At 35.7% G+C, this 22003-nt stretch overlaps 1 long non-coding RNA gene across 4 annotated transcripts in view; it reads left to right on the top strand.

Annotated features, from left to right (window-relative positions):
• Positions 1–22003, top strand: part of LOC103217630 (uncharacterized) — a 549839-nt gene that overhangs the window by 71068 nt on the left and 456768 nt on the right. For 3 of the 4 annotated variants that reach the window (XR_012091512.1, XR_012091514.1, XR_012091515.1), the window contains exons 2-3: positions 7928–8055; positions 12890–13001. This is a non-coding gene — a long non-coding RNA (uncharacterized lncRNA). Of the gene's footprint in view, positions 1–3074; positions 3189–7927; positions 8056–12889; positions 13002–22003 lie in introns of all 4 variants that reach the window. The other variant, XR_012091516.1, reaches the window with a different exon arrangement.

Genomic DNA, 22003 nt, shown 5'->3' on the forward strand with positions numbered 1-22003 from the left:
GCCTTCATTGACACTGTGCACTGTATAAGCATTACCTCATTTAATCCTCACAAGAGCCAAATGAGGTAGCAACCATTATTATTTTCATGTAACCAAGAATCTTAGGCTAAGTATTTAGCTGAATGTCAAGCAGTTAGGAAGTGGTATTAACAGATAGGTCTTTTAGACCCCAGAGAATAAATTCTCCGTGTTACTTTCACATGCTTCACAGCCCTCGGGCTACTGGGCACCAAGAGGCAGCATTTAAGGCATTCGACATTCAATAAGCCTTTAATGAAGTCTTCTTTGCATTAATACCAAACTAGGAGATACCTCTGTTTCTAGTTCTCCTCCCTCCCTCTGTCACCTCATTTAACATAGGTCATCAGGATAGGTTGAAAGGGGAATTTGTAGTCATCTCTTCTAATCAGGAGATCCCTGAAAGCCAAACATTTAAATGTTGAAATAAAAATACCATAGTTTTAGTTAGGAATGTGCTATGTTGAAAATAACAGAAAAACTGACTTCTGTGGCTTAAACAAATAAGGAATTATTTTCTTCCCATAGCTGGAGGAAGGGAGGTACAGCTTTGGCTCAGCTCTTAACAGTGCAATGTCTAGTGCCTCTATAGTTCTCTTGGACACAGATGGCTGCTTTCAAAGACGAAATAAGTAGAAAGTGATAGTGAGTTCTATGACGTCATCTTTCATTAGAAACAAATAGCTTTCCTAGAACTTCTTCACATTTCCTTTGAGGTTTCATTGATCAGAACTGGGTACTGTGGCCATGTGTAAGCTGCTAGAATAGAAAGGATGGAAAACTGGGGATAGAGTGCAACTTTAGGCTCACACCACTGTTTCTCCATGGAAGCACTTTTGATGTTTTGAATGAATAATTCTTCAGTATGTTAGATTGTCTCATGTCATGTTCACCAAGCTAGTTTCTCTTTCCAATAATTGTGAAACCAAAAATACGTCCACAGTATTCAAATCACTCCTTAAGGGTGCAGAATTGTCCCATTCGTGACTCACTAGATTACATTAATTGTGAACTATCACTTAGTTTTGGGCACTTTGTTAGCACAAATAAAAATTTGTAACAAAAGAAAAAGAAAAAAGTATATTCATAGGGGAGGCAATATTGCCTCATCTACCAGATTGCGTAGATTTCTTGTTCAAGTAACAAAATGTAAAATTTTAGCGTTTTAAAGCATTTCATACCATTTAACTATTTAACATTATACTTAATAGATTCCCCTCTTTTCCTCCCTTCCTTCCTTCCTCCTTCCTTCCTTCCTCTTTCCTTCTTTCCTTCCTTCTTTCCTTCCTTCCTTCCTTCCTTCTTCCTTTCCCTTCCTTTTTTTCTCTTTCCTTTTCTCTTTCTCTTTGATTCTTTTCTTTCTTTTCCTCTTCTCCCCTCCCTCTTGGTTTTTTTCTTTCTCCTAACAAAGCAGGCTTATTACTATTCACACTTGTGGAAAAACAGTACAAAATGGTTTACTTCTGCCCTTTTTCTTGCTGTTAGTAGAACTTTCCTATGTTTTTCATGATGATCTATTATCATGAAATGAGCACTTAGTGTTAAACTCTGCAATCTATCCTTAAATATGTTTCAGAATCCTTTCCTTTTCCTTCCTCCCTCTCTTTTGCTCCCTGAACATTGGGTCCTAAAAATACTGGGTGAAGCGGGACAAGCAGGACATAGACATCCACAAGGGGATTGGGGAGAGATGTAGTGGCTCAAGGTGAGGTTTCAGGGTGAGAGGACAGCCTGTGATGGGTGGGTTGCCTTGGACTAGGTGGCGGAGCTGAGGAAGGGCCTGGCTAATTTCAGGCTGGCTGGGCGTCACAGCCCAACTCAGTGCAGGGTGTCACAGCACAGCAGAGTGAGAAAGTGTGTCTCACAGAGGGTCAGCTTAGCTGGGGGAGCCAGAGCACTAAGCTGAAGGGAAGGGACATGTAAATGAAGTGAATACAAAGTCGGACCTATGCTAAGGGAAGCCTGACCTGTAGTGTCAGAACACGAGACCCCCAGTTAAATTTAAACTTCAGATAAACAATGAAAGTATACTGATGCTTTTAAAGAAATAAGTTATACCTATAAGCAGTATAGCTTTTCTTGGGACACACCGATACTACAAAATAATTCGTTGTTGCTCTGAAATTCAAATTTAACTGAGCATCCTGTATGTTATCTGGCAACTGTTCTACAAGGGGATAAGGGACTTCCATGTGGCAGGCAGCCCAGGCTTCCAGAGTTGGGTAAGCAGTAAACCTGCATGGATCAGGGGTCATGGCAGAGGCAGAAGTTTGGTTGTATACAGGGCATCTTATCAAATAGGTAAATATGTAAGCACAATGAGATCTGGGTTTCTCATAGTTGGAGAAGGAGTTTGCATTTATGGAAAGAAAGAAAGAGAACTAGTATAGGCTCTGTGAGGTTAGATTGGAATTAGTTATTGATATGAACTCACAATTTTCAAGATTTATAGCTAGATCTAGAAATAAATATAGATGTAAAACCCTGTGTCTGTGTATGTGTGTGTGTCTGTATGTGCATGTGTGTATGTGTTTGTGTGTATATACGTATATTCACGAGGCTTCCTTCCTCTTGGAAGGACTGGCGTAGCAATACTTCAATGACAGTAAGCACACACCATACACCCAGATCTTGCCTTCTCCAAGGGGTCTTGGAGAAATGACTGATTCCAGTGTTGGAGACGAGCAAGTATTAGATGAACCTGGAATATCTTGTTGAGCCATGAACGTTGGAAATATGGCAAAAGAAAAAGAAAGCACCTTGAAAGAACTACTACCATCCCAAAAAAGGTTCATTTGAAGATTAAAATAAAAATGTTGTTAAATAATTATAACCCATCTAATAAAAATTGGAAACTATCAACCAGTATAGGTATAAATAAATGATATGGTTTGACTCTGTGTCCCCACCCAAATCTCATCTTGTAGCACCCTTAATTCCCACGTGTTGTGGGAAGGACCTGGTGGGAGGTGACTGAATCACGGGGGCAGGTCTTTCCCATGCTGTTCTTGTGATACTGAATGGGTCTCATGAGATCTGATATTTTTTAAAAACAGGAGTTTCTATGCTCCAGCTGCCTCTTTGCCTGCTGCCATCCATGTATGATGTGACTTGCTCCTCTTTGCCTTCTGCCATCATTGTGAGGCCCCCCGCCCCAGTCATGTGGAACTGTGAGTCCAATAAACCTCCTTCTTTTGTAAATTGCCCAGTTTCGGATATGTCTTTATCAGCAGCATGTAAATAAACCAATACACTAAGTAAATGAATAAGTTGAAATTTTGATGAGGAACAGGATGTTTACTTCCCACAAAATACCAATTACAAAGGGATAGAGAATACAGTGGAGAGGCCTGGCAGACATCACTTTAGTCAAGTGATAAAGGTAATAGGAAGTTGGTAACAAGACAAATCAAACCTGGGCACAATGTGATAGAGTGAAAGGACACCTCATCACTTCTCTCTTATGCCTACCAAAGATGCTAACCTGAATCTAATATCAAGAAAACAGCAGGTAAAACCACATTGAGATAAATTCTGTAAAAGCTAATGCTTGTAATAGTCAAAAGTTCAAGGTCATCGAAAGTCAGCAAAACTGAGGAGCTGTGTCAGAGTGAAGGGGACTAAAGGAAATATAGCAGCAAAACACAACATGTCATTCTGATTTGGACTTTTTGGTGTACTAGATATTATGGGGATAATTGGTAAAATTGGATGGGTCTGAGAATGAGATTGTAGTAAGGTATTAACATTAGTGTCCTCATATTCATGGTTATACTATGAGTATGTATTCTCCCTCCCTGTCTTTCTCCCTTCCTCCCTTTCCCTTCTTTTCTTTTGTCCTTTCCTTTCCCTCCCTCCCTCCTCTCTCTCTTTCTTTCTCTCTTTCTTTCTTTCTTTCTTTCTTTCTTTCTTTCTTTCTTTCTTTCTTTCTTTCTTTCTTTCTTTCTTTCTTTCTTTTTCTTTCTTTCTCTTTTCTTTCTTCTTTCTTTCTTTCTTTTCTTCTTTCTCTCATTTCCTTTCTTTCTTTCTTATTTGTAGAATCCCTTTTTCTGTAGAACACACACACAAATTATCACAAATATCTGAGTGTAATGAAATATCAGGTTGGCAACTATTTTCAAATAATTCAGAAAAAAAGTGATTTCTACCACACTTGCAAGTTTTCTATAGGTTTGAGATTCTTGTTCACCTAAATGTTTTAGGTGTTGACTGCTATAATTGCTGTTAAATGCTTGAACACAGGTACAATTTGATTAACTGGAATGCATGAGGTATGGTATTTTCGTTAATTGAACTTAATGGTTAACCAACAGAGAAATGGAAATTCCCTTTTCATTTAATCTTTATCTGGAGCATTTCCAGATACATCAATATGCATCACTGCCTCAGAAAGTAGAGTAGAATGCTCTTGCAATAAATGTACTTGATAATCCATCTGCCTTATGGCATGTCATCTATCAATGTCATTTATAAAGTCATTCAGAGGTGCTACTCAGGTGAAACAGAGGGTGACAAATCTGTGATCCTTCAAAAGATTCGACTTCTAAAATAGCTTTCATGGGTAAATCCTTGATACTGGCTAAGGTAAGCAGGAAATCTGGTTATAGTTCAGTGATTCAAAAAGTATGGTTTTCTTATCAAAAGTGGTGTCTAAATTTTCCTCCCATCTCAATTTGATAAAAGCTTTTGGCAATGTAGACATTAGTTCTTCCTCTAATTCCTGAAATGGAAAGTGTTATGTGCCTTATGTTACTGGGGTTCTGTGCCTCAGGGTCTTCGTTGTCAAATGAAATATTGATATTTTTATTTCACAGAGTTCTTATTCAGATCATGAGAATAAAGTACTTGGATTGAAGGAGCTTAGTAAAAAGTGGCAAAATTAGACAAATAAGATTAGTTGATAGAAATCACTACAAGTACCTCCACTTATGGTTTTTATCCCATTGAGGATGTCAGAATCTTGTTAGTCAAGGGTTTAAGGGTCAAGATATCAGATAGTCTGATACCTGAAAAGGGTCTGTTTATCAAACTTCAAGAAAACAACAGAAAGTTGTTTTTTTTTTTTTTTTTTTTTTTTTGGATATGAGTGAACATGCTCCACAAAATAAGAACCAAATTTACTAAATTCAGAATAATAAATGAATGCTGATTATGTGGAATAAGGTGAGACAATATGTAACAGGTTTTTAAGTTAATTTCTTCCTTCTCCTTTTTGGTGAAAGCACTGCAATTGCATCATTTGACTTTTATGTAACAAAGCCTATATTCATTAGGTTGCAGAGGAGCAGTTCACTCTGCCCACGCCTTGACACTTGTCTCTGTTAGCCTGGGAAAGCATCAGGCCGTCTCTTTGCGTGGGTTGCCCTTCAGCTGTACAGTTCTTGTTAATCTGGAGGATCTGTGATACTGCAAGTCCTTACTGTTTGGCATGGGCTTTTGCTATCATCTGACAATAGGAACAGTGTCCTCGCCATTAAGGGCAAGCACAGGTTTACATATATTGATCGTTATCATTAATTGTTCAAAATATTAAGGGAAATTTCGTGGGTAAGATTGAACAAGGTAGAGAAGTATTTTCAATTTCTGCTCTGTAGTGTGGACATTCAAGTCGTTATTACTGCTGAGTTGCTAGCATTTTTCAAGCTGTCTTTTAGCCCAGAACAAGTCATAGTTTTAATGTTTAAGTCACAAAGACCAGCCCATATAAAGAGAGAGTTTTGATTAAAAAATAATACTCTTCCTATCTCTGTGGTGCTTCCCTGAAATTTTTGCTCACCACTCAGCCTCTTTCATCGTTGTAGTCATCACTCAGGGATCACTGGGTGAATGAATAAGTTTTATGCCATCCCTTTCCTCCCCTGATACTTCCCAAAAGGAAACATCATTAGGTACTTATGCCAGTGTTTATACATTGAATTAGAGAAGCAGAAGTTCTTTGTATAATTTATAGTCATCATTACATATTTAATAGCATACAATCTTTTCTCAAATTGAAGTTTTAAAATAAATTTGTTTCAGCTTGATCTGCAAAATTTAAATGTTAGAAGATGGAATTAGAGAAAAGAATAATAAGATTTTGTTTCAAAGTTCATATAAATGCTACTGATAAATCATAAATGAAAAAAATACTCTAAACAAACTAATATAAAGTTTTTCTGGTATGACTGCATTGAACGTGTGGTAATGGAAACTTGACAAGCAGAGGCTGAATTGGAAAGTGGTTTATTTTAGATATAAAAAAAGCCTGGAAGTGGGGTGTTCAAGGCTAACATGGCACATGATAGATGTTGTGAAATACTTCTGTTTCTTTCAGTTTCTCAATCAGCCGCCCTTAGCATGTGGCCTTTAACCTCAGGCTTCTCTACTTCAGCCTGTCATGTCTGTGTTCCAAGGGGAGAGAGAGGGACAAAAGCTTAAAGGCTAAAGTGTAACCATCAACTGAGGCAACCTTTCTCACCAGCTTGAAGGGAAGTCACACTCAAAGATTTCTTAAATCCTGTTGGCAAGGAGTGTGGCATATGATTACTCCAGTGGCATTGAATTTTTCAAAGCTAAGTATTTTAAACTGGGAATATTTCTAACTCCCAGAAAAGTAGAATTCTCTGATTAAAAGAAAGAATAGACATCTGTCAGGACACTAGTAGTGTTGGCCACGAATGTCTTAATTTAGATAGATCCTAATAAAAATAACAATCATCAAGTTTCGGAATCTTTCTTCAAATTTGATTATGAAATATGTATCCCTTCCTACTACTTACTGAATGAGATAAATTTTCCATAGATAAGATAAAGTGTGACTTCATACCGGATCATATGTACTTGGTAATCAGAATAGTTTGTTTATAGTACTTATCATAATTCATTTCCTGATAAATGGAGAAGAAAGTACATCCAAAATGACCTCCGTTGTTTCTTTTGCATTATTCTATTATTTAAATATTCTGTGTTTCTGGGAATAATAGATAGAAGGAGAAATTTATGTATTAAAATTATTTAATGGTAACTCAAGTATTTGCCTTTACATTATATATACTATTAATTATTTAGATTTAGAAGGACAGCAAAATTTGAATTTTGTTCCTTTATGTTGTACCAACAATACAAATTTAAATATACTTTAAAATAGATTTAAAGCTAACGTGATTCATTAGAAATACATCAAGTGTTGATTTTATAAGTGTTGCATCAATTAATATTTTTATGTGACTTACCTTTACTATCAACAGCTTTTATTCTGATTTACAAAGCAAAACAAAATAGCAAATTTGGGGTACATTTGAGCACTTATGTTGAGTTACTTCAGACAAATTATTAAATAAAGTTAGTTACTCATGTAGGAATTAATCAAATAATGTATCTCTTTTAAAAATTAATTATAAAATTAATGAACGTTTTCCATTGTCTCATTTAAATATTTGTTCTAACTGACATTAAACTAAGACCTAATAAATAGAATACAGTCTAGTTTTCAGAAATAATCAATTGTTTATATGTGTTAGTGTGTTTTGAGGAGAGGAGGTGATATGGAAATTTGCAGTTTGATAAAAGAAAAGATAGAAAAAGAAGCAACTCTAAAGTAACAATTTAAGGCTATGATGCTATCAAAGTTGCACATATTAACTATAATAAAAAGCCATTTAAATATGCAATGTGTGTTGGGGAGGAAATGAAGTCAAGAGAAAATATCACATTACAAAAATAGGGGAAGTATAAAAAAATTACAATGCCCAAAGTTAAAGAAAAAAAGGAAATAAAGGTAGTAAGTATACTTTTGAAAAAGAAAATCCTGGTTAATGACAATCGCTGTCCCTGAGATACAATACCCAAGAAAAAATAGAAAATTAGGACTGAAAGATACAATAGATGAAACTTTCCCTTACGTGAAGGAAGGACTGATTTTGTTTTTTAGGTCAAAGAGAAACAATCTTCCAGAAAATATGCATAAAAGAAAGGACCTTACAAGGCAACTTGCATGGATACTCTGAAGCAACTTTGAGGTCTCCTTGATGAGGAAAGTTGGCTCAACCTGCTGTAGAGGTGAGTCATTTGGATGAAGTTTATTCATATTTTATGGCCTCTTTTCAGGCATCTGACCCTCTCTCCAAAAAAAAAAAAAAAAAATTTGCTTACTTTATTGATATTCATCTGCAGTTTGAATACATTTCTTCTCACCATCTTGGCTCCCAAAATCTTTGAATCTGATACCATTTCCTATTCTGATAGTATAATGCCACTCATACATGTTATATCTTTATTTCAGCATAGTGTTTGATGGGATCTTTTCTGGTATCTTTTTTCGCAATCTCTAACACTAAAACTTAGTGTGTCTTGCAATTTTTTACAAATATATTTTCATTTATATCAAGAGGACTTTAATTTTTGTGGTAGTATAGTATAGATTAATTTCATCAGTTCCCCTGCTGCTCCAGGTACCATTTAGAACTATTCCTAAAGTCTGCACTGAACTACAATAAATGTTTAGTCTAGTTGTAGTAGTTACTCCTTTTTAGGACAAATACCATCATATACTGGAGTTCACACAAAATGTTTTGAGTTCTGTAGGTATCTTCCTGATAAAAATTTTAAATTCCAAGGTATAATTTGGGGAGATAATTAATTACACCAACATTTTGTCCCATTGGAGGAAAGACCATTTGCCATTTTTCCCCATGCATATTCTACCTATGCTCACCTAATTCTTAGCAACCTCCTCTTGCTAGCTTCATTCCCAACCCAAGGAAAAAAGATTAACCTGCTTACTCAAATTCATAGATATTGATTGCACATAATTACTAGCGGGCATTGCCACTGCATGCACAATCACTGATTATATCTTCAAAGAGAGGAGTCTAGGTCTGGAACTTCTCATTGTCATTTTTTTTTTCTTTTTTTTTTTTTTGTGTTGTGTTGTAGAATTGGTAAGCAATGTCAGGGAGTCCTCTTAAATTTTGGTGGCCTTTCTCTGTCTTTCATGCTGTGTCTGAATGGGTAAAAAAAAAAAAAAAAAAAAAAAAAAAAAACCCTTCAGCTATACGTTTTCCTCTCAGGCAGGTATACCTGAGCCTTCTGTTCTCAATATCTAAAACGTGAATGTCTTAACATGAGAGAGGTGTTTAGGAGGTCCCTTTCTGACTTAAAGCCTGAGTCAGAGGCTTCAATTTACTTTTGAACCAGCAGGATTAGTTACAGAGTCTTGCAACCAACACAATGGCCTTTATTCCTGTTCTGTTTTGTTCGTTGGTTGCCTTATTTAATAACCACTTGGGAGAGATTCTTAACAGTGACATAGGATTTAAGCTTTCCTAGCCACCTGGATGCAAAATGATCATAATACCATCAAATGCTATCTCTGACTTCTAACATTGCTTCAAACATTTGATGAGAAGGTCTGTAGTTATGTATAAGTCTATGTCTGTGTTAGCTTTTGCTACCTGAGGACAGAGAGCATGCATTTTTTTTCTTGTCCCCGGCAGCAGGTATAGTGCTTGTACACAGAAATATTTTTCCAGTGAGCCAGAACATAATCCCAAGTATGTTATTTTGAAATCATATTTTTCAGATATTTGAAGTTTCTTATAAGGAAGCGTTTAATTTATATTACCCCAAAAGGGATTATGCTAATTTTAAAGATGAGGAAATTGAGACCCCAAGAGATTAAAGGTTTACGTTTCCATGAAGAGGAAGTGGCAGATTTGAGATTCCAGTGGAGATATGCCCAACTCCAAAGCCAGCTCTTGGCAGAGCATCACTGTTTCTAAGCTACCCCAAGGGTACAGGGAGTTTTCAAATTCTCATCCTTAGCCAACATTATCTCATGCGACTCCATATCAGTTCTCCTGGTTCTGGGCAGCCACTTGGATGTTCTTGATGATGAAATATTTTGGTCTGTTGGCTGTTATGCAAGCATAGTCAACTAAAAAATATCCTTATGAGAAAGTGTCTTCTCCATTATGCTGTTTATTTACAAAAGTCTTGGAGTAAGATGATAGAGGGAAAAGGGGTGACAGGAAATCAAGAAGTTCAATGAAGGCAAGGCAGGAACATTTGAGAGAAACTAAATTCCAGCATTCTATTAATATTTAAAAATTATTACATTGTATTAGTAAGAAATGTCTATATTCTCAGGCTGGTCACTTCTGTACGGCAGATGTCAAAGGCTGAGTCTCCAGCTTCAGCAATTGCCTCCTGCTTGTGTAAAGTTTTCTCTCTACAAGTATTCATGACTGAAGGCTGACTAGAGAATGAGCAAGGAAGAAAATAAAAGCCAGTTCTATCTTGTGCCTTTAGTTATGTACAGTCTTAATTGCGTATTAGACTTGGCTACTTTGAGATAATCTTCTCTATAGTTAAGATGAGCTAATGGAATGTAGAGGATTGTCTTTTATTGTTAAATAAATATTGCTAATTTTGATCATGTTTCCTTAGTCTAACCATTCTCTGAATCATTGTAAATAAACAGAAAAGCAAGGGACTAGTAGCAAACCTTTTGTTATTGTGTGTTTATTTCTTTGTTGGCTGTTATATGTTTGAGTATATTTGTTTTAATTCTGCCAAAACAATGGAAGCAGTTTATTCGAATGCAAGCAGTAAATAAAAGAGGGGAAAAACATAATTCAGGATGTTAAAAAATAGAAATACAAACAACACATCAGGAAAAAATTGTATAAAATATGTATGTCATAATATTTTTAATAGTTGCTAAAATTATGTCTACAGATTTAGCTCCAAGCACTCTGGCAGCAAAAGAAGAAATGAGAAAATATATTACTTTAAAAATTTGTATTATCTAGGAGAAGCATACAATCTTCTTTTAGTTGTTATTAGAGTGACAACCATATCTAAGGCCTGTTGTTTGTGTACATGGGTTCTTAATGTTTTCTCAATGAATGCTTATGATGTGCAGGCTGAAGCCAGTTGAGCTCATGTTTTTCAGGGCTTTAGTCCCTTCTTCTATGAAGATTGCTCCAGACCAAATGTGCACACCTCTTGTTACTGTGGAACACAACACATGAGCCATGGCCACTAGGTTTCATTTGAGATCATGTGCCATTGAAACTCTTTAGTGATACGAGAACCAAGACTGCTTTTTGTCGTCTTTCTCCCTATTTCTGTCCCATTTCTTCTGAAATTCTAGATAATTAAGAGCTACGATTTGCCCTATCTTCCTAGATCACAATGTGATGAAGTCCTGCTGATCAATTTATATCTCAAATGCATGGCATTGTGAATTGGTACTATTTCTGTTCATTTGAAGGAACACCCAATATTTGAAATCACTCTAGAGCTAGAAAAGATAGCAAAATAAAACAATCTGTTCCTGGAATATAGTAACTTTTCCCAGGGAACAGTAAGAGGGAGATATGCACCAAAGCAAAATTCTATTTGTTTTTAATTTTCATTATTACATACCTGAGGAAGATATTCTTATTTACAGGTGGGTAATTAACTTATAGCAATTCTAGGACATCAGGAAGCCCATCCTGCAAATTCCCTTGATTCAAAAATAATTCGAGTCAGTAGCTGAGGTTTCAGTTCTTTCATTTAATTGATTGAATCTCATTGGCTTTTCTTTCCAGTCACTAACACGTTAGTATAAATCTGTTGAACAGGTTCTCTCAAGCCAGAGAATTTGTTCAGAAAAATCTCTCTTATATAATGAGGGACACATGACAAATTAAATATATTTGGATGGGAAGAAGTTGGAAAAAGTGCATTTAGAATTGATTTAATGCATAACAGCTGAACTCTTAGCTATAGGCCAGCTCAGCCAGGGTTCTGATTAGTATCTGATTCAATGTCAGATGCATGAATGATGAAAACTTTTGTACTTACTTCATATCTCTTGAAAGGCCTGACTTGTAAAAAGATTTGGAAATTTTGAATCATCCCAAAGCATTTCTAAATGCTCACATACAAAACTATTATTTTTTGTATTTTTAAATAGTGTAGAAGTCAAATGAAAAAATAAACGATAGAGAATATTACCTTAAGTGTGCTATGTTATTGACCTTCTTACATGAAAAGTCATTTTCTAAAAACATACAATACAAATCTTTTCTTTAAAACAACAGGAAACTTTAAATTATTTAAATAATCATACTTACTCTAATATAACTAAGTGACTTACTCAAGCTTTCTTGTTAGGGATGTCTAACAACTCTAGTGAGTTACATATAGTCAGCTGTCTTTTATGAAGTCAAAATAAGAAAGGTATTTCCATACTTCCTCTTTGTTTGCTTTATAACAACCTATATTATATAAAAATTTTATCTTTTTTTTCTGAGACAGAGTTTTGCTCTTGTAGCCTAGACTGGAGTGCAATGGTGCAATCATGGCGCACTGCAACTTCCACCTCTCAGGTCCAAGCGATTCTGCTGCCTCAGCCTTCTGACTAGTTGGGATTACAGGTTCCCACCACCATGCCCAGCTAATTTTTGTATTTTTAGTAGAGATGGGGATTTCACCATGTTGGCCAGGCTGGTCTCGAACTCTTGACCTCGTGATCCACCTACCTCGGCCTCCCAAAATGTTGGGATTACAAGTGTGAGCCACTGTGCTGGGCTACAAAACTTTTATCTTTAACAGCACATGGATGGCTATTGACAGTTCATAAACAAACAAAAAATAAACATTTCACCCAAAGATGTGATCATCTGTAGGTTGCCTATGTAATATAGTCATAAAACATTATAACATTATATAAGCATTATAAATATAAATTAAACACAGTCTTTAATATGAATAATATTGTCATCTGACTTTTGTTAATAATTTTGATAACCACTGAATGGAAACAAAATGAGAATTCAAAAGTGCAAATAGTGTGCAATTTTTACAGAAGGTAAAAAACACAATTTCTTTTTTCCTTTAGTAGGCCCACAGCCAAGCCATTGAGAGACAAGTCCATGGGAGACAAATTAGCTCATGCAACTGAGATGTCCTGGAGATTTTCCACACCACCACTTGGCCAGTGCCTGGACAAGGTAATTTACCATATCTCTAAATGCCCTACTCCCAAGAGCACATTCATCTTGCCTCCCCTTGAAGCAGATCCCTTGAAGAGTTTCATGTTTATGAACATGGAGTAGTATTGTTTGGCCAGCAAAATGAGAAAATGAATTGTGTTTTCAGTAAACTCATCTATTACCTTACTTCAGTTCAGAGTGATTAAACTAATAGTAATTGATAAAAATAACCAACTTAAAATGAGGAATGAGCATAAAATGTGGTTATGCCATCAGAGTTCTACCTGTGACAAGAAATGAAAATCAAATCAGCTGGGCATTGTCAAGCAACATGATGGTAAGTACAATAGGTATCATTTTAGAATCATCATAAAATAATGAAAGAGATGTATTTTTATTGAGGTTTGTTTAGATACCAACAGGAATCCTTTTTCAAAGTCTGAATTTCATTGGAAAAAGCATGAAAATATATTGAAAGGCATTTATAGATTTAAAAAGATGTTAGAAGTCTTGATGAACTTATAGAAAAACATTATTATTTTGAAAAGAAAATTGGCCAAAACCTTCTGAAGTGTTAACCTCAAGGAGAGAAATGAATAACATTAGTTAAGAGTTTTGATTCTAATCAACCTAAATGCCCATCAATGATAGACTAAATTTAAAAAAAGTTCTACATATATACCATGGAATACTATGTAGCCATAAAAGTAATGAAATGGTGTCCTTTGCAGGGACATAGATGGAGCAGGAGGTCATTATTCTTAGCTAACTAATGCAGGAACAGAAAACCAAATACCACATGTTCTCATTTATAAGTGGGAGCTAAATCATAACACATGGACACATAGATAGGAGCAACACACACTGGGTCCTATCAGAGGGCGGAGGGTAGGAGAAGGGAGAGAGGATCAAGAAAAATAGCTGTTGAGTACTAGGCTTAGTACCAACAGTTGAAATAATCTGTTCAACAACCCCCCGTGACACAAGTTTACATACATCACAAGTTTACGTATATAACCAACCTGCACATGTACCCATGAACTTGAAATAAAAATTAAAAAGGAATTTTGATTCTTAAGAAAGTGGGAGAAAAGTTAAATAGATTAAAAATATTGATGAAATACTTTGAAAAGATATTATATAAATATGTATTAAGTTTTTCTGTGTCCAAACTTCTTAAAACTAGAAATAGTTTAATATTAGAAATTTCATAAAATATTGATATACCACAACACTCTTTTGAGTATTATTTTGTTTCCAATTTATACCCAGTTTAAAGAAATCATGGTTTCTACTTTGTACTTAGAAAACTGCTTCTTTTTATCTAATCCATTGTATGTAGTCAAACTAAGTGTGTCAAATGCATATTTATAGAAATGTTAACCTTTTGGGCAAAATAAAGTATGGGAATGGTGTGTTTTTCTCCTGACACAAATAACTACTTCTTCATGATAGACATAATCATTTCTTGTGTCTTATTTATCTCCTTTTCTTTCACCTGCATGATTTTTTTTGTATTTCTGATAAAATTACATTTTTTAAATTATTGAAATGTTTATCAACATATGTGTTCTAATCCAGAGCAAAGATATGGATACTCGTAAGGTTCTCATAGCAGAGAAATTACAGTGGTTTGTGGGGAGGGGGTTACTAATAGTAGCTGCTGGAACAACCACAAAGGCATTATAGGAGGTGGGTAAAACCAAGGTTAAGGCAGGCTCTAGATCTTTTATTTATGTATAGTTCTAGAGGTTCTGATTCATTGGGCAGAAAAGCAATGAAATAAAAACATTAAGAGAGAGATACAGAGGTGGGTGTGTGGTGGGTGTATGGTGGGTGTGAGGAGGAGAACCAGATGGATGATGGTTCAGTCAGAAATTTGAAAATGTATTTGAATTTCAAATCCAAATGCATTCCCCTAATATGAAGAAAAATCTATTTACATTAAAAAATATCTGTAAGAATATGCAACAGATCTCTTTCTTTCCTTCCAAATCAAGTAGTAAAGGACCAGCAAATAAGGAACAATGCGTCTATTTTTAGAAAAGTATATTTTCTGAGTTTGTTCTTTGCCAATCCAGTATTCCTTACTTTTCACTCTGACTTGAGGTATCTGCAACCACATTCTTCTTGTTATCCAGAAGATGACATGGTGATATTTTCTCAAAGCCTTAGTTTAATTACTTGCATTAGTTGTTATTTACTCACACATTGGGCTTTTCTCACATTTTCTTTTGTTTCAGAAAACATATTTTAATGTAAAACATACCAGGCTATTCTTTGGTATAACACTTGATGGGAAGCTTGGATCATGTTGAGTATGTCACAAAGTGTCATGCATCATTCCTATGCCTAAGTGACAATCTCAGTTGAGACCTTCAGGTTTTCCCACCTTATCTATCTCAATGACTGGGTTCCTTTCCACTTTGCCATTCCTCATCTCTCCACTGACTGCCATATTGATTTTTCAAAATGTAAATATAATTATGTCACTCATCTTCCAAAAGTTCTTAAGTAATTGCTTATAACCCACAATATAGTAGAAAAACTGAGAGTGGTATAGAGGGTCCTTTAGGCCTGGGGCCTGCCTACCTGCTCAGCATTATCTGATCCACCCTCATTAACCCCCTCAGCACTGGCTGTACTGAGAAATTTGGTATCCCCCAAAGTTATCATGACATGCTGCCCTTTAGGCTGGCCAGCTCTTTCTACCTGCTGCGAGAGAACAACTACTCTCCCTTCAAGTCCAAATGTTAGCTGTCCTGTTGATTGAGAAATATCATTAAACACATCTTTTTCCCTTCTCTGGCATCTTGTGTGTAATTCAGAACCCCAGTCATTATTGTTTTGATATTCTTCTAATCCAGCACTTTCACATAGGGGTCTTTCAATAATTCCTTGCTGAAATAAACAATCAATGAAAAAATAAATAGGTGCTTAGCAAATATTAAGAACATCAGAAGTTTTATTGCTGTCTTGTCAAGTTGCTGGAAATGTTTGAGATCACATATAATATAACCAACATCTGCATATGACTGGAAATTTTACTACCAGATCATCGTCCTACAATGAAACATTTTTTGAAAAAGATTGTCTGTGTCAGATACACCTTAGTTTGAAAACATTTTCAACTTAATTAATCTAACTTCTATATTATATTCATGGGAAAGTCAAGTCCAGGAAGGTGAAAGGAATTCACAGTAACGCAACTGAAATTAAAGGTGGGGCAGAACTAAACCAAGGTATACAGATACTCAGGCAATCATCATAATAAAAAATGAGGTCTTTATTATGAAAACAAATAGATGAAAAAAATTACAAACGGGTTCTTATTTTTATTCACCTAACTCGTATAATCATTAAATGTCTATTGTCACTATGTTTAGGACACCATGCTATTATGATTGTTATGGTGTTATGGATACAAAACAAATAGCATATAGATTCTTCACTTAAAAAATTCATGTTTCATCTCTTGTCTCCTTTCTGTCTCCCTTCCACTATCCTTGCTCTCTACCTAAGAACACTTTATAGTGTCCTAAGTTGGGCCTTCAGCTAAATTATCTAAGTAAATTTAATGGTGGAAAAAATAAATAAGCATAGCACAGAGAATCCTTATAGTCAGGCTGTGGATCAGACTCTGTCTCTAAGCTCTGAGGCCTTAATAAGTCAATCTATTTTTATGAGCTTTGGTTTATAACTTCGATGGGTCAGAGCGATCTCTGCTTGTCTCTGCCACAGGCTACTTTGAGAAGAAATGATGGAAATGCTTCATTTCAAAGCATTGGCTTTGGCATCAAAGAAGCTGGTTTCGAATCTCTGCTCTGTTATTTATTAGCTGTATGAGTGTCTCTTCATGTTGAAAATGGGTTGTATTTTCCACCTTATCATTGTTAGGATTACCAATATCATAAGTAAGGATAAAGGTCTGACGTTTAGGACAGTCTCAATTAACATAAATCTTACTCATTTTCGGAACGTTTGGGAGAACTTTATCAGTCCTAAAGTTCTGTAGACACCTTAGAAATTATTTCTCCCCAGACACATACTATCTAAAGCCTGCCATTGATGAGATGGCTGGCTGAGTTGCTTTAGCCTGGATATTGGTGGTCTTCTGATTTCCTTCCAGAATCCACATCTTAACTGCAAAGATCAGCAATGATGCTGGGTCCACATAAATGGCCTAGGAGCCTGAGGCTATGTGAAATGAGGACTACTCTGGAGTAAATTGTCATGTTCAAAAAATAAATAATGAGTCAGACCATGCCTAATTCCACAGGAAAGAGATTAGTTGCAGCAAAAACATGTGGAGTTAATTTGGTTAGAAAAGAAAAAATTAACATCTTGAATTCCACACAAAGACTCATACTCCTTGGAGTTTGTGGGGTTATTTACAGAGCCCCATTGTAACTCTGCATAAACGTAGTAGGTACGTTATAAAGCAGCAAATCAAGGATGACTATTGTTACAGTGAAGGGTTCTGTTTTATATACATTATAAACCTTATTCCACATATGTAGCCTTTACTGATATGGGACTTAGGGATTTTGAGAGAATTGAAACAAGAAATGAGATTTACATAATGCTCTCTCGAGTTCCATTTTGGCTAAATTTTAAAACATGATTTAAAAATAATGTATACTTGGAATGAGTCAGAAGAAAGCGCTTGTTTCTACAATGTGGACGTCAGCTGTAGCTTGCATAATATAAATCTTTTATTAATTCAGTGTCCCAATTGACTGCTAAATTTTGTCATTCAGAACTTGAAGTTGCTTTCAAGTTTGCTTTTTGGGATAGTTCCTACAATTACTATGAATTTTCATAGTTGTGTAGATCCTTGGCTTCATCACTTTTACTTTCTTTTGTATGTGATGCAGGAAGAATAGAATTTGCTTCTGGCTGATTCCATCTGTAGACTTGTCCCCAAGCCTCTGTTTTATTCTGCCATGTTCTTGGACTTTTCTTTCTCTCCAGCCTTAGACAAAAGGCATCTTTTCCAAAGTCCCATTTTCAGTGGGGTTTTTTTTTTTTTTGATAACTTTCTGCAAATGCCTGTCAAAGGATCTTCTATGACATGACACTGAATAGACAAAAGAAGCAGTACTTTAGAAATAACCAAATCATCACCATTATGCCCTAATTTAGCTCATCTAGAAAAAGAGTTACATAGGACTAGGTGTGGTGGCTCATGCCTGTAATCCCAGCACTTTGGGATCGTCTGAGGTTGGGAGTTCAAGACCAGCCTGACCAACATGGAGAAACCCTGTCTCTACTAAAAATACAAAATTAGCTGGGCATGGTGGCACATGCCTGTAATCCCAGCTACTCAGGAGGCTGAGGCGGGAGAATCGCTTGAACTCGGGAGGCAGAAGTTGCAGTGAGCCGAGATAGCGCCATTGCACTCCAGCCTGGCAATAAGAGTGAAACTCTGTCTCAAAATAGAAAAAAAAAAAAAAAAAAGAAAAAGAAAAAAGAAAAGAAAAAGCAAAAGAGTTACATAAAGAGATTGTCTAATTTATTATATTTCCCAGGGTTTTCCCCATAGCTGAAGACCTTCTCATTTTCTTATAATAAATCCAAGGTAGTAAAATCCTTTATACTTGAACTATTTTGTTGTCCTTCAATAATACATTTGGCTTTTGTAAAATGCTTTTTTTTTTTTTGCAAACACTTTGAAATTATTATTATTATTATTATTTGAGACAGAGTCTTGCTCTGTTGCCCAGGCTGGAGTGCAGTGGCATGATCTCGGCTCACTGCAAGCTCCACTTCCTGGGTTCACGCCATTCTCCTGCCTCAGCATCTCGAGTACAGGTGCCCACCACCACACCCGGCTAATTTTTTGTGTTTTTAGTAGAGATGGGGTTTCACCGTGTTGGCCAGGATGGTCTCGATCTCCTGACCTCGTGATCCACCTGCCTTGGACTCCCAAAGTGCTGGGATTACAGGCCTGAGCCACTGCACCCGGGCTGAAATTAATTTTGTGTTAATCAAGAAATGTATATTTTAAGACATTAAAACTCTAGATGCATATTATTTATTCTTAAATTCTTGAAGTTTAAAATGGAAAGATTTTACAAAAATGTATTAAAATTTCATTATATAATGGTATATGTTTACATAAATATTATTTGTGGTCATATATACACACACTATATACATGTACACATATACATTAATTAATGATTTAAAATCTCACAATCCAAAATAAATAGTTCTAGATTCACAATTATGTCAGTCACAGTAATCTTTATGTTTTCTGTTTTCTCCAAATTCTCAAATAATACTTTAAAAATTACTACTCTTTTTTTTCACTCTGTTGCCCAGGCTGGAGTGCAGTGGCGTGATCTCAGCTCACTGCAACCTCAGCCTCCTGGGTTCAAGCGATTCTCCTGCTTCAGTCTCCTGAGGAGCTGGGATTACAGGCTCGTGCCACCACGCCTGGCTTTTTTTTTTTTATTTTGTATTTTTAGTAGAGATGGGGTTTCACCATGTTAGCTAGGATGGTTTCAATTTCCTGATCTTTTGATCTGCCTGCCTTGGCCTCCGAAAGTGATGGGATTACAGGCGTGAGCCACAGCACCCAGCCAAAAATTTCTACTTTTTTATTAGTGCTATGTAACAGATAATACATCATGTGCTTTCCACATATTCATTCATTCATTCTTCACAATAATTGTCAGTCATATGAACTATTATTCCTATTAATACCAAACTGAGAGATAAAGTAACTCAAGTTCCTACAGCTTTTGAGAGGCAGAGAGGAATTATATTCACTCCTTTATCTTAACCATTACATTGACCATTTTGTTTATCACATTGCTTTTTATTATAATCAAAGGGATGCAATGAAAAACACCTTTAGAAACTCAACTACAATACAATCGTATTAAGCACGTAGAGTATACATAAGTAATACAGAAGGAATAAAGAACAGTAAAATATAGCTGTTTTTTATTCTAAACAAATGATGGAAAAACACTATTTCATGAAATAGAAACATTGGGTTGAGATTAATAGTTTGAAATATGGAAAGCTTATTGGTATATTTTCAAATAGCAATTAAGATCTAGGCAGAAAAATAAAACCACTTCAGGTTTTTCAAACTGAGGTTATTTGATACAGGAATTGGGTAAAAGACTTGAGAGTGGGGCCAACCAGAAATTAGGAACAACAAGGAAGCTGTTATCATCACACCTGAAGGGCAGTGAGAGCAGGTGTTGTTACCATTGGAATCCAGAAATCATGGCTGCCTCCCAGCTGCTTGTAAATAGGAAGGATGGGCTGGAGAAAAGAGCTAGAGGCACAGAGGAAGCAGCTACAACCAGAGACATCACGGGAAGGAGAGGGAAAGGGAAAAGCCCTATCTCCTGCCTCTAGAATTCCAGTCATTGCATCCAGCCTTCTATTTCAGATCCAACCTGGAAACCTAAGGCCAAGGGCTTCTTAAGGTAAGTTCCTGAAAAAATGCAGTAAAACTAAAGATGGGCACAATGTAGGTCTGAGAGAAGGCAGTTCAGTTATCCTCCCTCCTCCATAGTTCACCAAAATTTAACGGGGTGAATTTAGATAAATCATCAAACTACTGTGAAACTGCGTCTTTATGTAGAAAATAAAAATATTACATGCTACTTCTGCCTCATAGGAATATTGAGTGAAGCAAATGAGGTGATTGGTATGAATGCTTTGTCTATGTGGCAAGGCTCAATAAAAATATAAACTTTTACCATGTGGGTATTTAATAAAGTACAGCAGTTCTTGTTCTATTGATTAAAGAACTCTAGCAATAATTGCAACTGGCGGGAACTTTTATTGATCATTTTATAACAATTGTTAAAGGTACAATTATCTTTTTTAACTTTTAAGTTCAGTGCTACATGTGTAGTTTTGTTACATAAGTCAACTTGTGTCATGAGGGTTTGTGGTACAGATTATTTATCACCCAGGTATTAAGCCTAGTACCCATTTGTCATTTTTCTTGATCCTCTCTCTCCTCCCATCCTCCACTCTCCAATAAGCCCAGTGTGCGTTGCTCCCCACTATTTGTCCATATGTTTTCATTACTTAGCTCCCACTTATAAGTGAGAACATTTGGTATTTAGTTTTCTGTTCCTGTGAGTTTCTGAGAATACTGACCTCCAGCTCCATCCATACCCCTGTAAAGGACATGATCTCATTCATTTTTATGGTTGTATTGTGTAGTATTCCATGGTGTATATGTATAAGTCAATAAGTTGTAGATTTTAAAATAATTTCATGAGCTTATATACCTACAAAAAATATGATTATTTTTATTTTCAATTTTTGTGAGTACATAGTAGGTGTACGTATTTATAGGCTGAAATGAATGTTTTGATGAAAAACATGAAATGTTTTAATATATACATGCAATATGAAATAAGCACATTATGGAATATGGTGTATCCATCCCCTCAGGCATTAATCTTTTGAGTTGCAAGCAATGCAATCACATGCTTTAAGTTATATTAAAATCTACAATTATTATTGACTACAGTCACCCTATTGTGCTATCAAATAATAGGTCTTATTCATTCTTTCTCCCTATTTTCTTTGTACCCGTTAACCATCCCAAACTTTCCCCCAACCCCTCACTACCCTTCCCAGCCTCTAGAAACCATCCATCTACTCTCTATGTCCATGGGTTCAATTGTTTTGATTTTAAGATCCCACAAATAAGGGAGAACATGCATTGTTTGGCTTTTTGTGCATGGCTTGTTTCACTTAATGACCTCCAGTTCTATCCATGTTGTTGCAAATGAACGGATCTCATTCTTTTTTATAGTTGAATAGTATTCCATTTTGTATGTGTACCACATTTTGTTTATCCATTTGTCTCTTGATGGACACTTAGATTGCTTCCAAATATTAGCTATTGGAAAGTGTGCTACGACAAACATACAAGTGCAAACATCTATTCAACATACTGATTTTCTTTGTTTTGCTTATTTACCCAACAGTGGGATTATTAGCTTACACAGTAGCTCAGTTTTTAATTTTTG

This window comes from Chlorocebus sabaeus, chromosome 2 (genome assembly GCF_047675955.1).
Source record: "Chlorocebus sabaeus isolate Y175 chromosome 2, mChlSab1.0.hap1, whole genome shotgun sequence".
NCBI lineage: Eukaryota > Metazoa > Chordata > Mammalia > Primates > Cercopithecidae > Chlorocebus > Chlorocebus sabaeus.